Source organism: Mchenga conophoros, linkage group LG8 (assembly GCF_057382185.1).
Source record: "Mchenga conophoros isolate Kocher_MC1m ecotype Shallow Benthic linkage group LG8, M_conophoros_male_GT1.1, whole genome shotgun sequence".
Lineage (NCBI taxonomy): Eukaryota > Metazoa > Chordata > Actinopteri > Cichliformes > Cichlidae > Mchenga > Mchenga conophoros.
In genome coordinates this window covers 21,288,661-21,300,762 of record NC_140533.1, presented here as the reverse complement: position 1 = coordinate 21,300,762, position 12,102 = coordinate 21,288,661, and the positions used below count along the sequence as shown (strand labels likewise).

The window sequence follows — 12,102 nt, the reverse complement described above, 5'->3', positions numbered from 1 at the left end:
TGTGCAATCAGTACAAGTGGCAATGAGGAAATGGTTTGTTTTCTTTATGGTGGAACCGCAGACGTATTATTTTGCTTCGAGCTCTTCCAGTATTTTGTGCAGTGATCAAAGAAAAACATGCATTATTACAGCAATAGTAATTCTCACTTAATTGTATCCTAAATGACAAGCTGAACATTTCCTTCAAGATGGCGGTATGGTCCTATTGTTCAGCTTGAATTTGTGAACGCTCCATCAGTCTGTCACTAAATATGAAAATCATCATTAACAGTAAGTATCTATCTATCCAGTGATGTGCGCAGTGAGAGAGAGCAGGGGGTAACTGTTTGTACTTATGCTCCAAGTGCCTCAGCCCAAGACTAATGTCTATAAACAGATTCTGGATAAGAAAAAAAAAACACGAAATCTTTAAGCAAAGGACAAGATTTTTGGTACTTTATGGTTTCCATTTGTAGTTTTTGTAGTTCCATTTGCCAGTTAAATTTGAACATGCTCTGATTGCATTCATGTAATCATTCAAGTTTATAGCAAAACAAGGACCGTGTTTGCCAGAATGCTATTTCAAATCTTTCAGCTAATATAGACCAGCAGATGAAACTGAGGCATTTACCATGTACCAGGACTGGGGATTTAGGAAGGTAACTTACGACTTCATCCTGCATTTTTTACAGCTGGTGGTTCAAAACTCACCAGGGTACCTTGCTATAGTAACTTATCTAAGCTCCTCCAGGGCATGTTGTGTTGGAGAATATGTGCACAAATGAATATGCTACTGAGCAGTTCTCCAAAAAAGAGAACCCCATGGTCTTCATGCATGGGTAACAGGACTGAACTTTTACCTATAAGAAATCCAGATTTTAAGAAGGACATAATTAAGTTAATTCCTAGCTTCTTTCATGTTGACTGCAAGCAATGGGATGCAACTGGGCAAATACATTTATATGCTGACCCTCTAAGAAAATAAGCTGTCTTAGCTAGCTTAGTTTTTAAGATCTGCAGCAAAAGGATCAGACCATCTTGTTTCTTAATGTTAGAGCTGTGATAGTGATTGATAGGTATATTAACTTGCACAGGCTGCATTTTTATTGGCTTTCCCTCCTGGTTTCAAGGCATTTATGTATATAAGGCTTTTACAGTCTTACTGCCTGGCACGATAAGCATTTTCCTATCACACACTGCTCCTTTGGCTGCAGTACTACTGTGACTTTGAGGATGTATTTAGGTTAGGGAAGAAACGATATTCTATGTGTGTTGAATTTGTGTCACAGGACCCAGATTCACTGACTGACTGATTGTGTACCCCACTTGTTTGTCCTCTGCTCAGTCCAGCTACATGTCTGTTTAGTGCAATTGTGTTGGACTGCTGATCTTTTTGGCGAGAATTCAAAAATTCTATAAGTTATTACAGTTCAAATACTACAATATTCCACATTTCATTAATGGCTGTATGTCAAATTATGGTTGAATTTCAACACCAGCCACCAGCTAGTTATCTTAACATAATGAAAAGTTATATTGAAAACATCGGCAAAACCACACCAGGTTTAAATTTGAGTAGCATAGCTTTGGCAGAGCTGCACTGTGTCCAGTCTTTATTTTGTTTAGATTCCTCCCAAAATGTTTTCTCTGACCACTTGCAGCTGTGCTCTGTAATGATTTGATTCCAACATGTACGTCAAGCTTGTGCAGAGTACACACATTGACTTGTATCAGAATGACCACACCTTCATGTTCACCTTCTAATTTCAGGAGTCTCATGGTTTGAGAATGTGTAGCTTCCCTGCTTAAAGTGAAACCAGCTGGAAGTGAATGATCACTGCTGTTTGAAGTATTCCATTCAACGTGGGAGCAATAAATATATATTTTTTATCTCATATTCCATAATCTTCAACAGCATGAAAACTAAAAGAAAAGGGAATACGTTTCCTGAGATACTGTCAACTTGTTGACCCGTACACGCAAAGTAGTAAGGTCTTTCACAATACATTGTTTACCAATTTTACAAATTGCTTGAAAGTTTAGAACAATAATTCAGAGACAGACCACAGGATGAGATGGGAAATAGGAGCTTAAAATATTTGTTAGTCCACACATTAGTTTAGCAGTCACCGAAACATGACAATCAATAAATAGACTCCCACTTTTGTAATTTTTCCGTCAATGAAGCAGCACAGTAATAAAACAGAATATATTGCATTCATTAAGAGTTGACATGTAATGAGGGTCCCAATCTAAGAGCAGCTCCTATAATTAGTTTGGTCTAAAAAGCTAAAGTGAAGTCTGGTCTGTTCTGTCTGTTATGCCCCAAAAAAATTCAGTTTCTGATTTTCTCTACTGGCTGAGTGAGGCCAAAAGATAGTTTACTCAAAACTGTGGAAGTGGAGTCATGCCAAGTCAGGAGTCAGGAGATCAGGTAGACGGGGGCCAGACGTTAGAGCCTGAAGGTTAAAGGTCACAAGGAGGAAATGCCAGCTATTAAATAGCCCGAGCAGGGGCAAGTTAATGACGCCCAATGTCTGTTGTGGACAAAATTTATTGAATAACCTAGGTCTGAAGTTGTGGGATTTGTTATCTCATTTGGTTTCATTCCGTTTAAGTTCTCACTTTATTCTTTTCCCCCCTTATCAGAGAACTCTAGGTCATTTGTTACTTTAATGAACTGCCTAATCTTGAATCTGTCTAAACCTACTGAACTGGCTCCAACTAGGAAACCAGTAAGGATCTGTGATTTGCTAAAGAATGTTTCTCTCTCTCTCCGTGTGTGTGTTTCAGTTCTTTCTACTCTGGATGGCAGGTGCCTGCTTAGGCTCCTCAAAAGCTGCAGTGTCTTCCTCTGACCTTTTACTTTCTGCTCTGATGTCTGACCTTCCTCCACCTCATCCCTTGCTAGCAGTAAGACTGACCCCCGTTCCACACTGAGTAAAATTCCTTCTACCTCATCCTGCCATCTGCTTTATGGAGTATAGACACTGGTTGAAAATGTGAGGTAGGAAGTGCTGCTGTCCGGGAAACAAAGGACACCGAGTAGAAGTTTTGTTTTGGAAGTTTTTGGTAACATTACTGTGCATTTTTGAAACTGTACTAAATCAAAGTCAAGACTCTCAGATTGAAGAAACAATTTGAGTTTAATTGAATGACTTTATAAATATAGCATCCTGGTTGTAATTACCTGGTTTTAAACAAGTCCTTATTTTAAAACTACCAGCAAAAACAGTTAAAATTACAATTTTGGCTTCAGTATTTTACTGTGGGGGAAGTTGAACCAAGCTGTCCTTGTCTGCAGTTAATGTTCTACACACAATAGGAGTCTGTAATGTTTTAGTTCATGAATCATTTTGTTGGGGATTTTGGAGGTTAATGGGGCACATTAACCATTTTTGTTTACAAAAAAGTTTTTTTTAAAAAATGGTTAAAGTGCCCCACTTCAATAAAACCATCAAAGATGACTCCTAGCACTTCTAGTGATGTCAGCTTTAAGTCAAGATATATCGTCTGTCCTGTTTGATACAACAAAACTGCAGTCAATATTATAATACAACAGGAAATGAGCTATTCTCTTTGTGGCTGGTTTGCATTTTTTATTACAGTGGCAGTCTAAATTCACTGATATAAAACAGTTGTGGTTTCTTAGCATCAGATTCAACATACTTGATCATACTTATTTTAAAAGGACATCTGTAGCAGTTAAAGGTCTTAACTTGGTTATTCTAAGTCATTTTACTTCAGTGAGGCAAGAGCTGGAATGAATTTCCCATTAAACATCGTGCCCTCCCTTTGACACATCTTAATATCAAGGTCCTCTGATTTCAGAGTGTCACACCTATTCCTCATTATGTGTTAAATTGAACCCAGATATAAGCACTCTCTGGGAATGCCAGTAAGTCCACTCCTTTATGTCCTCTGACACTGGGTGTAGAAAGTAATTTAATATAGTGTTACATCCCCACATGAAAGCTAGGCGAAGAGGGTGGGGGACAGTAACAGTTTGATCCGGGTTGAAATGAAAAGAACGCCAGGAAGAGGTATTTAACACAAAATATATTTTTATTATAATCAATTAACTCAATATTCATATAAACAGTAACAACAAAAAGAGACAGCAATGCTGCTTTAATGATAAATCAGACAGGCCAACCCAAAGAGATGGTGACCACTTCAACAAAGAAAAATATAAGGCTTCAACAGAAAAAGACAGCAACGCCGCTATTAGCAATAACTAGGCAGGCCAAACAAAATAATGGAGGCCACAGACACTTAGGGAAAACCACTGCTCAGTTAAGAGCTACTCACAAAAGAGCCACACATGGTGGGACTGGTCACACGCAGCAGGCCTTTTCCACACCTAGACCAGTATCACACACTGACCAGCACAGAGGAAAACCACCAGAAACCTCTCCCCACTGCTCCTACCACTCCACACTGTAGGCAGGCCACTCACACACCTGGCACTCAACACAGCAACACCAGAGAACACCACCCTCCCACATCCAGCCCATCCCCAGCTTATATAACCTCAGAGAGGTGATTGCTGACTGGGCCCAGGTGGTAAATGAGGCTGATGAGCAGCAGCTGTGCCCTGGGGAGAGAAAAGAGCAAGAGAGAGACAGAGGGGTGGAGCAAGAGAAGAGGCGAAGAAAAACACCACGCCCACACAAGGGCAGTATCAGGAGGCCCAGCTACACTGAGAAAAATAAAGGTGCCAACTGGAACCAAAAGTGGTTCTTTAGACTGATGCCATAGAGCACAGGTGTCAAACTCTGGCCCGCGGGCCAAATTTGGCCCGCAGCCTAATTATATTTGGCCGCGAAGCCATACCAAATTATTATTAGAGCTGGCCTACTGGTATTATACAGCTAATATATATATTGTTTAGTATTAAGCTTTGCTTGTTCCATATTCAGTTTTTCAGCAAAACTTGTTTGAGTCCATAAGAAAAGATTCATTCTTATATCTGGAGGAAGATTTTTTTTTTTTTAATAAATATTAACGTTAGCCCGCGACTTTGTTCCAGTTTTGAATTTTGGCCCACTGTGTATTTGAGTTTGACACCCCTGCCATAGAGGAACCTTTTTTGGTGCCACAAAGAACCTTTCAAACAATGGTTCTTTGAAGAACCTTTCAAACAATGGTTCTTTGAAGAACCATTTCTTTCAGTGGTTCATTGAAGAACCATTAAAGGTGCCCCAAAGAACCAACAAGAAATGGTTCTTTGGGGCACCTTTAATGGTTTTTCAAAGGACCTTTTTAAAAATGGTTCTTTAAAGAACCTTTTTTGAGTGGTTCTTTAAAAAACCATTTTAAATCTTTCAAAATAAAATGCATCATAAATTGAATTTGAGCAGGGTAAAATAAATACGAGCACAGCATAGACATATATTAATGGTTTGTCATTTTGTAGTTACCAAAAGACAAAAAGGCATTTTAACCCTCAGCACAACATCACTACTAATACATGTCACATATTAGTGTTTTAAACAGTAATAATTAAATATATTTGCTATACTATAAATAAATATAAATACTATAGCTACAGATAACACAACAATACATGTATTGTTTAATTAATAAAACATCAGAAAGTGATAAAACACATTAGAAATAGCAATATGTAGCACTTACGTGGAGTTACATAAAGTACCAATGGATAATTACCAAAGTAATAAGCAATTTGGGCTAGTGTCAGAAGACTGAGAACGACTCTTAGAGCTCTGGTACACGAATGGCAGAGAAACCAGACAAACACAGTTATGTGGCTTTAAAAGTACTTTAGTGATGTTAAGCCTTGTAAAAGAAATTTGTAAACAACACAGTATTACAACAGGTTTTAACAGAATGTCAAGTATAAAAATTTCCCCCAAAGTAGCAAAAAAAAAATAGAATTAAATAAAATTGTGCACAAGTAAAAGAATTAGTCTTTTTTAAGTCCAAATGGTACCGGTGGGGCCCATAGAATTCGTCTGACAGGGAGTGTGTGTGTGATTGTCTGTCCTACCGTACTACTTGTACAGTAGAGGATTGTAGTCCATCAATGTGCAAATGATTGTGCGTGTATATGTATATCGCCTCCTAGGATCTTGGGTTGGCTCGCCATCCAGTGAACACTGGAACACTCTGGGTTCTGGAATCGCTGACCTGGTCTTTGGATTCGTCCCATATAAAAACCTGACCTATAAACAATGGCCAAATATATGTCACGTGCCCTTTAAGGATAACTCTCACAAATTAAACTAAAGTAGTGTCACAGTGCAGTAACTACTATTCAGATCAGCTATCATCAATTCAATCATCATCAGTTCAGTCATGTTGTACAACATTAAAATATCAAGTTTCAAAGGTCAAAGTATCAATATCCAAAATTTCACAGTATCAAGGTTCAATTATTTGTAACCTGCAGTAACATTAAAGATTATCTACAAGGTTTTAAACATTCAGGAATTATAGTCACCATATAATTCACTTTCATTGTAAACATTAATTACATCGATCAAAATAAACTCACTGTACATATATATCTAATCACAAATAAATAAGTATATTACCCCTTTTAAGAAATGGAATAATATGCAAATGCTTATCAGAAATTGAACAAAGTGCAAATAATCAATTTCAATAACACGTAAACACAAGGACTCAGTCCACAAATAGGAGTATTAAAATAGACGTGCTTAATCCCGCTTGTACCATAGGCCTACCAGTACAAGTGGAAATACACTAAAAATTACCTCCAAGTGTTCAATACTGAGTATTGTAAAACTGATTGACATCAAAATTTAAACAGGAAGCAGGATAAAGTCTGATTACAATTATCTCTCATAAAGTTATTTTTAGCTGCTTTAACCATTTACAGCTTTTCACATGTTAATGACTTAGTTAACGATCTAACTAGCATAACAACAGCGTTTCAGAGACATGCAACAACTGTACCCACACTCCGCACATCACGTGTCTGATTAGCCACATTTAGCTTACCGCCGTCGAGTGGATGCTCAGCATTTACATGGAGCCACAGCTCAGTAAACCCTCCGGTTTCGCTCTGCCCTTGACAACAACAAGTGCAAATACATAATTTGTGAAAAATATCAGTTTAGATGGTATTTCTTTTAACTCGTTAGAGGTTAATTTCTCCAGCTTACCGATAACAAAAGTTTTAGTCCGTCTGCTCTGTTCGGCTGTAGAAGCAAGAGACTGAAAACTTGGGAGCTGGTACTAAGGAGGGACAAGAGCTGCCTAGAGCTTCACCGATTGGCTGACATGTGAGGAGTGGAGTAAAACAATAGGCTCTCATCAGAGCTCATCAACCCTCTGAGAAACTTAACCCTTGTTTGACCAGAGCATATCATATATAATCTGCATCCCTTCTATGTTTAAATAATTATTTTGATCTCATTTCACTTTCATTAACCGGGACAGTAAGAACAGAACAATGAACATTAAATGTTTTAATTTTTCTTCTCTTTCTGTTTGAGATGATTTTAGGAACTGGGTTACAAATAGCTTCATAACAGACCAATAAATCAACACATTTTCATCAGCAGATGTTTGCATGTTCAGTAAAAACATTTCAACAAGTTTATGATTAAAATGATCAATGAACTTCAGCCTTACGCTATGTAATGGACGTTTCATGTTGTAGTCATTGTCCTTTGTTAGTCCAGTTTAGGACAATGTCTCTGATGTATGTATCATATCAAATATATGTCATATCAAAACAAGCCCACACCTGCAGATGTTTCAGTTTTTCACTGGTGTTTCCTGTCAGCTGGTCAACCTCACATCCATATCAGCCAACCAAACGACAAGTTCCTCCCTTTGTGCTTCAAACCCCTCCCACTCTGAGACAAGGAGCTGAAAGAGAGAGAAAAGAGTCAATTATAAAGAAGAGAGAAAAGTGAAACCCTCAGAAGGTCTGACTCGCATACCTGCAGTTGACCTGTGATGACTCCAGTTTGGCATTCACGTCATCCCTCGTCGATGCCAACAGCCGAGTCTGCAGGGTGCCCTGAAAGAGCTGAGTTAATGTTCGACTCCTCCTGGTCAGGCTCTCCAGCTGGATGAGCAGAGGTCTCCCCTCTCGCCGCCGCCTCTGAACACAGAAACACAAATTGCATCTGAAGCAGGAGGAGCAGATTTTTTTTGCTATTCTTTTCTAAATCCAGGCTTGATCACGTGGAGGTATTTGGAAAACTTTTTTGGCCAGTGGACGACTGTTGTCTTGCAGAAAGTCAAATCAAACATATGCGATACACAATCAATTCACAAGAACACATTATAAAAAATAAATCCAGTTCTTGCCTGATTTCAAGTGAAATCTGCATCAAATCAGGGTGACAGAAGTAAAACAAGTGCACAAAGCCTCACTTTGTACAAGCCTGCTATTACAGTTCTCCTCTATGCAGACGACTTTCCTGTTTTCAAGGCACAACTTGGATCTGCTGTACGAATCTTATGGATACACACTAAATGAAACAATAGTGTGCATGACTCCAGATTCTGATCCCTCATCCTAATATGGTCCCAACATAGCAACAGCAATAAAGCAAATGTTGAGGCTTCAAAATACAAAGTCCATAAACCAATGGCTGACATGGATTTTATCATAAGGGTGATAAATATACAGATTTCAGTCTGTCTTAGAGATTTGATGTTCATTTACCTGCAGATGCACTATACGTGCCTGCTCCATGGTTTTTCACAACATTTTGCACATCACTATTTAATACAGGAAGTAGGTGAACTAAAACAAGTCATCTTTCTTTGTGAGAGGACCATATTAATGAAACAAACCTCAATGACATCATAGGGATCCCTAAAGATGCTCCTGCTGCTTCTCTTCCTCCTCATCCTAAGCTTCCTTCTCCTTGTCCTCGCCTTCCATCCAATTGTAATTCAACCTAATTGTGTTTCTCCTCTTCCTCATTTTGTTGGAGCTGTGAACACAATGTGAATCTGGATTAATTTGTGCAAACAAGAAAAATCTACAGCTTTTTGGTCAGAGGTGCTCTTGTGATTTAAGCCGGGTAGAGTAGATTTATGTGTTGATGCTACCTGCTTCAGCTCTGGCTGCTGAGTGATATTTACACCCTGGCTGGATTACAAACTTTAACCATGTGCTGAACTTTGGCCCAGCGTTGATACCTCTTGTTAGTATAACGACCTCTTCTTAGCTTGTATGTATGATGTATGATGGTGGATAAATGAAATATACAAAAAATTAACTATATTACAAAAGAACATCTATCTTGGAAACATCAAATGACTGGAGCATAACTTGTCAACTAGTCCGAAACTAAGTTATGCAGGAACAGTCAAAGACACACCTTCTCATGTCACATTTCTATTCATTTCTATATAATTCGATTAGACAATAAAGAGTTATCTTAGGGCTGCTCGATTATGGCAAAAATGATAATCACGATTATTTTCACTGAAATTGAGATCTCGATTATTTGACGATATTTATTTAACCCTTTAAGACCTACCATAGAACCAAGTCCGCCAGAGCTTATATTATATTTTTACATGTTGTAGTGCCATTTGTGGGAGCATTTCAAGTTGCTATACAACTATTATAGCCCATATTTTAATAATATGTATGCATTAAGTCCATAGTAACTACATTAATTGCAAAAAAGTACAATAAACTACAAAAAAAAATTGAAAATCATTTTTGTTTTTTTTGCATATATTTCTACTTGGAGAAATTTAAGAGGCTTATCCTTCAAAACTTTAAATACAAAAAAGTTGCAAAAAATAGTTTACAACAGGAAATTTATTTTGAGTGTCTTCATAGTTTTATTTTGGAGATACATCAATTTTTATATACTGCAGGAAAAACGAAAAAACAATCCTATGATGCAAATTTGCAAAGAAAACAGCATCAAAATAAACTATTTCCAGCAGTGCAATTCGAGTTCTAAGCATCCCAGAAACTATTCAGAAAAGTCAAACATGACCAGTATAGGCTTTTAAGGCCTACAAGTAAAAAAACTACAATTTCCGCGAAAATGACGTCACTTCCGGTTTCGGGCAGGAAATGGCGGACATGTGACAGTTCGCACTGACGTCTGTTTAACTGTGGGAAGTGTTACGAACAGCTGATGGATCGGCAAAGCGTGTTTCTGGAATATTATGTTTTTGTTCCTGCAAGCGCTTTTTATGCAATTTTTGCAAAGCTATATGTGGAAGAAAACCGTGACCGAGGACAAGCTGATGGCATAAGATGTAAGTACAACTCCTCCGGTTTCATATGCAAAACAAATTATTGTGCTAGCTTACAGGTCCAGGTTCTACAGGGATTTAAAAATAGTTATGCAAAACGGAGCTGCTGCTCTGACCGGATCTAAAGGGTTAACAATGACTTTAAAAAATAATATAAAATAGTGTGCAACACCACTGAAGTTTTTTTTACCTCTCTTTTCAACCAACGGCAGTCACTCTCCTCTCCAAATAACTTCTGCTTAGCTTTCCGAGCTTCCCTCGGGTCCTCTTAATCAGCGGTCTCCAACCTTTTTTGCGCCACGGACGGTTTATGCCCGACAATATTTTCACGGACCGGCCTTTAAGGTGTCGCGGATAAATGAGGGAGGGGCCAATAATCGGCTCAGTCATTTTTAATGATCGTTGAAAGCCCAGATCGTAATCGTGATTAAAATTCGATTAATTGAGCAGCCCTAAGTTATCTAATCTAATTATTCATTCAAAACTCTTATGCATAGCAGTATTTTATACAGCTCATACAGAATTCAAAGTACAGGTTCATGTGAGTATTTAGTGTACGGCTCAGATCTACAGAATTTCAGAGTTTCTAGAGCAGACACAGAGCTCACGCCACAACAGGCTTCAGGCGCCATTTTAGTGACTTTAACAATATATTAAATTTTAATTTCGGTCTAGCTGACATTAAGTTATGTACGCAGCACGCAATTGAACCACATATTTTAGAAGCCAAAGGTTCAAATTAGCTGGGAGCACCTTCACTTAATTATAACAGTGGTTTTGTTAGGAAAACAGTTTCTGTATACCAGATACTAAATTGCGCTGACCTCAACGGCTAACTTATCTAGCTAATCGCTACTGTTAGCACAACATTAACAGCAAGCTACAATGACGAGTAACAAAAACAAAACAGTAATAAGGTTTTAATGAAAATGTTTTACCTTTTCTAACAGTCCCAGAATCCACAGCTTCAAAGTCCAGCAGGTACTGAAGACTGTTATCCGTTTCGCTGTCACCGTCCGTGAGTTTTTTTCCCCCAAAAGGTCAAGGCCCGCCGCTCGCACACTCTGTCTGCGCATGCGCATCCCAACGACTGACCCCCTCCGTCCGCTCCCGGGAGGTTATAGTATGACGTGTTCTGACGTCACTCTCCCTGTCATTTATTTGGCTCGAAACACATATTAACAAATTGCTCAGTGATGAACAACTACTCAGATCATTTACCTAAGCTGTGCTTTGTCAAAACGAAGTGTGTGTTCATTACACTGACATTCTGTTCTGCAATTGTTATTTACTTGTATTTTATAATTTGACTTTACATACTGCTGGGTGGTTTGTAAAGTTTACAATAACTAGTATTATCATTATGCTATATTTTCAAAAATATATAATAATCTCAAAAATAATGCCTTGGAGTAGAAAATAGTAATGCTTTATTAAAATTTAAAACTAAAGTACAGTATTTGAATGTGTGTATTGTGTCTACTGTTTGTTAACTCACCATATTTATAATGTGTTTGTGGGGTTAGGGGTGTGTGTGTGTGTGTGGGGGGGGGGGGGGGGGGGTGTTAGGGTCTTTAGGCTTTGGCCCCCACCCCTGCCACCAGTATATTTTTAAGCAAATATTTCTAACTTTTATTTGAATATTCAGTTTCCTACCATCTTCTCTTAAAGGGTAATTGCCAGGTAATCCGCCCTCCCCCTTCCCACACACATGCACGCAAAGAAAACACACAGTATAATTCACAGCCTCGTTATAGTGAGTAAATATTTATGCCATTTACACCATCAAACTTAGATTGCTAAGGATGAAGAACCTTTTGTTCTTTAAAGAACCATTTGTAATAGCTGAAGAACCATCCACAAAATAAAAAGGTTCTTTGACGT

General features: G+C 38.2%; 1 long non-coding RNA gene across 5 annotated transcripts; it reads right to left on the bottom strand.

Annotated features, from left to right (window-relative positions):
* Window positions 1-5,745: 5,745 nt before the first annotated feature.
* Window positions 5,746-11,269, bottom strand: LOC146568688 (uncharacterized). 5 transcript variants are annotated; one of them, XR_014893522.1, is made up of 6 exons: window positions 11,157-11,269; window positions 8,785-8,927; window positions 7,920-8,083; window positions 7,721-7,845; window positions 6,970-7,038; window positions 5,746-6,167 (listed from the first exon to the last, which is right to left on the bottom strand). It is a non-coding gene; the product is annotated as an uncharacterized LOC146568688 (long non-coding RNA). The 5 variants fall into 5 exon arrangements; XR_014893523.1 differs by having other exon boundaries at window positions 6,970-7,033; XR_014893520.1 differs by having other exon boundaries at window positions 5,746-7,038.
* Window positions 11,270-12,102: the final 833 nt, after the last annotated feature.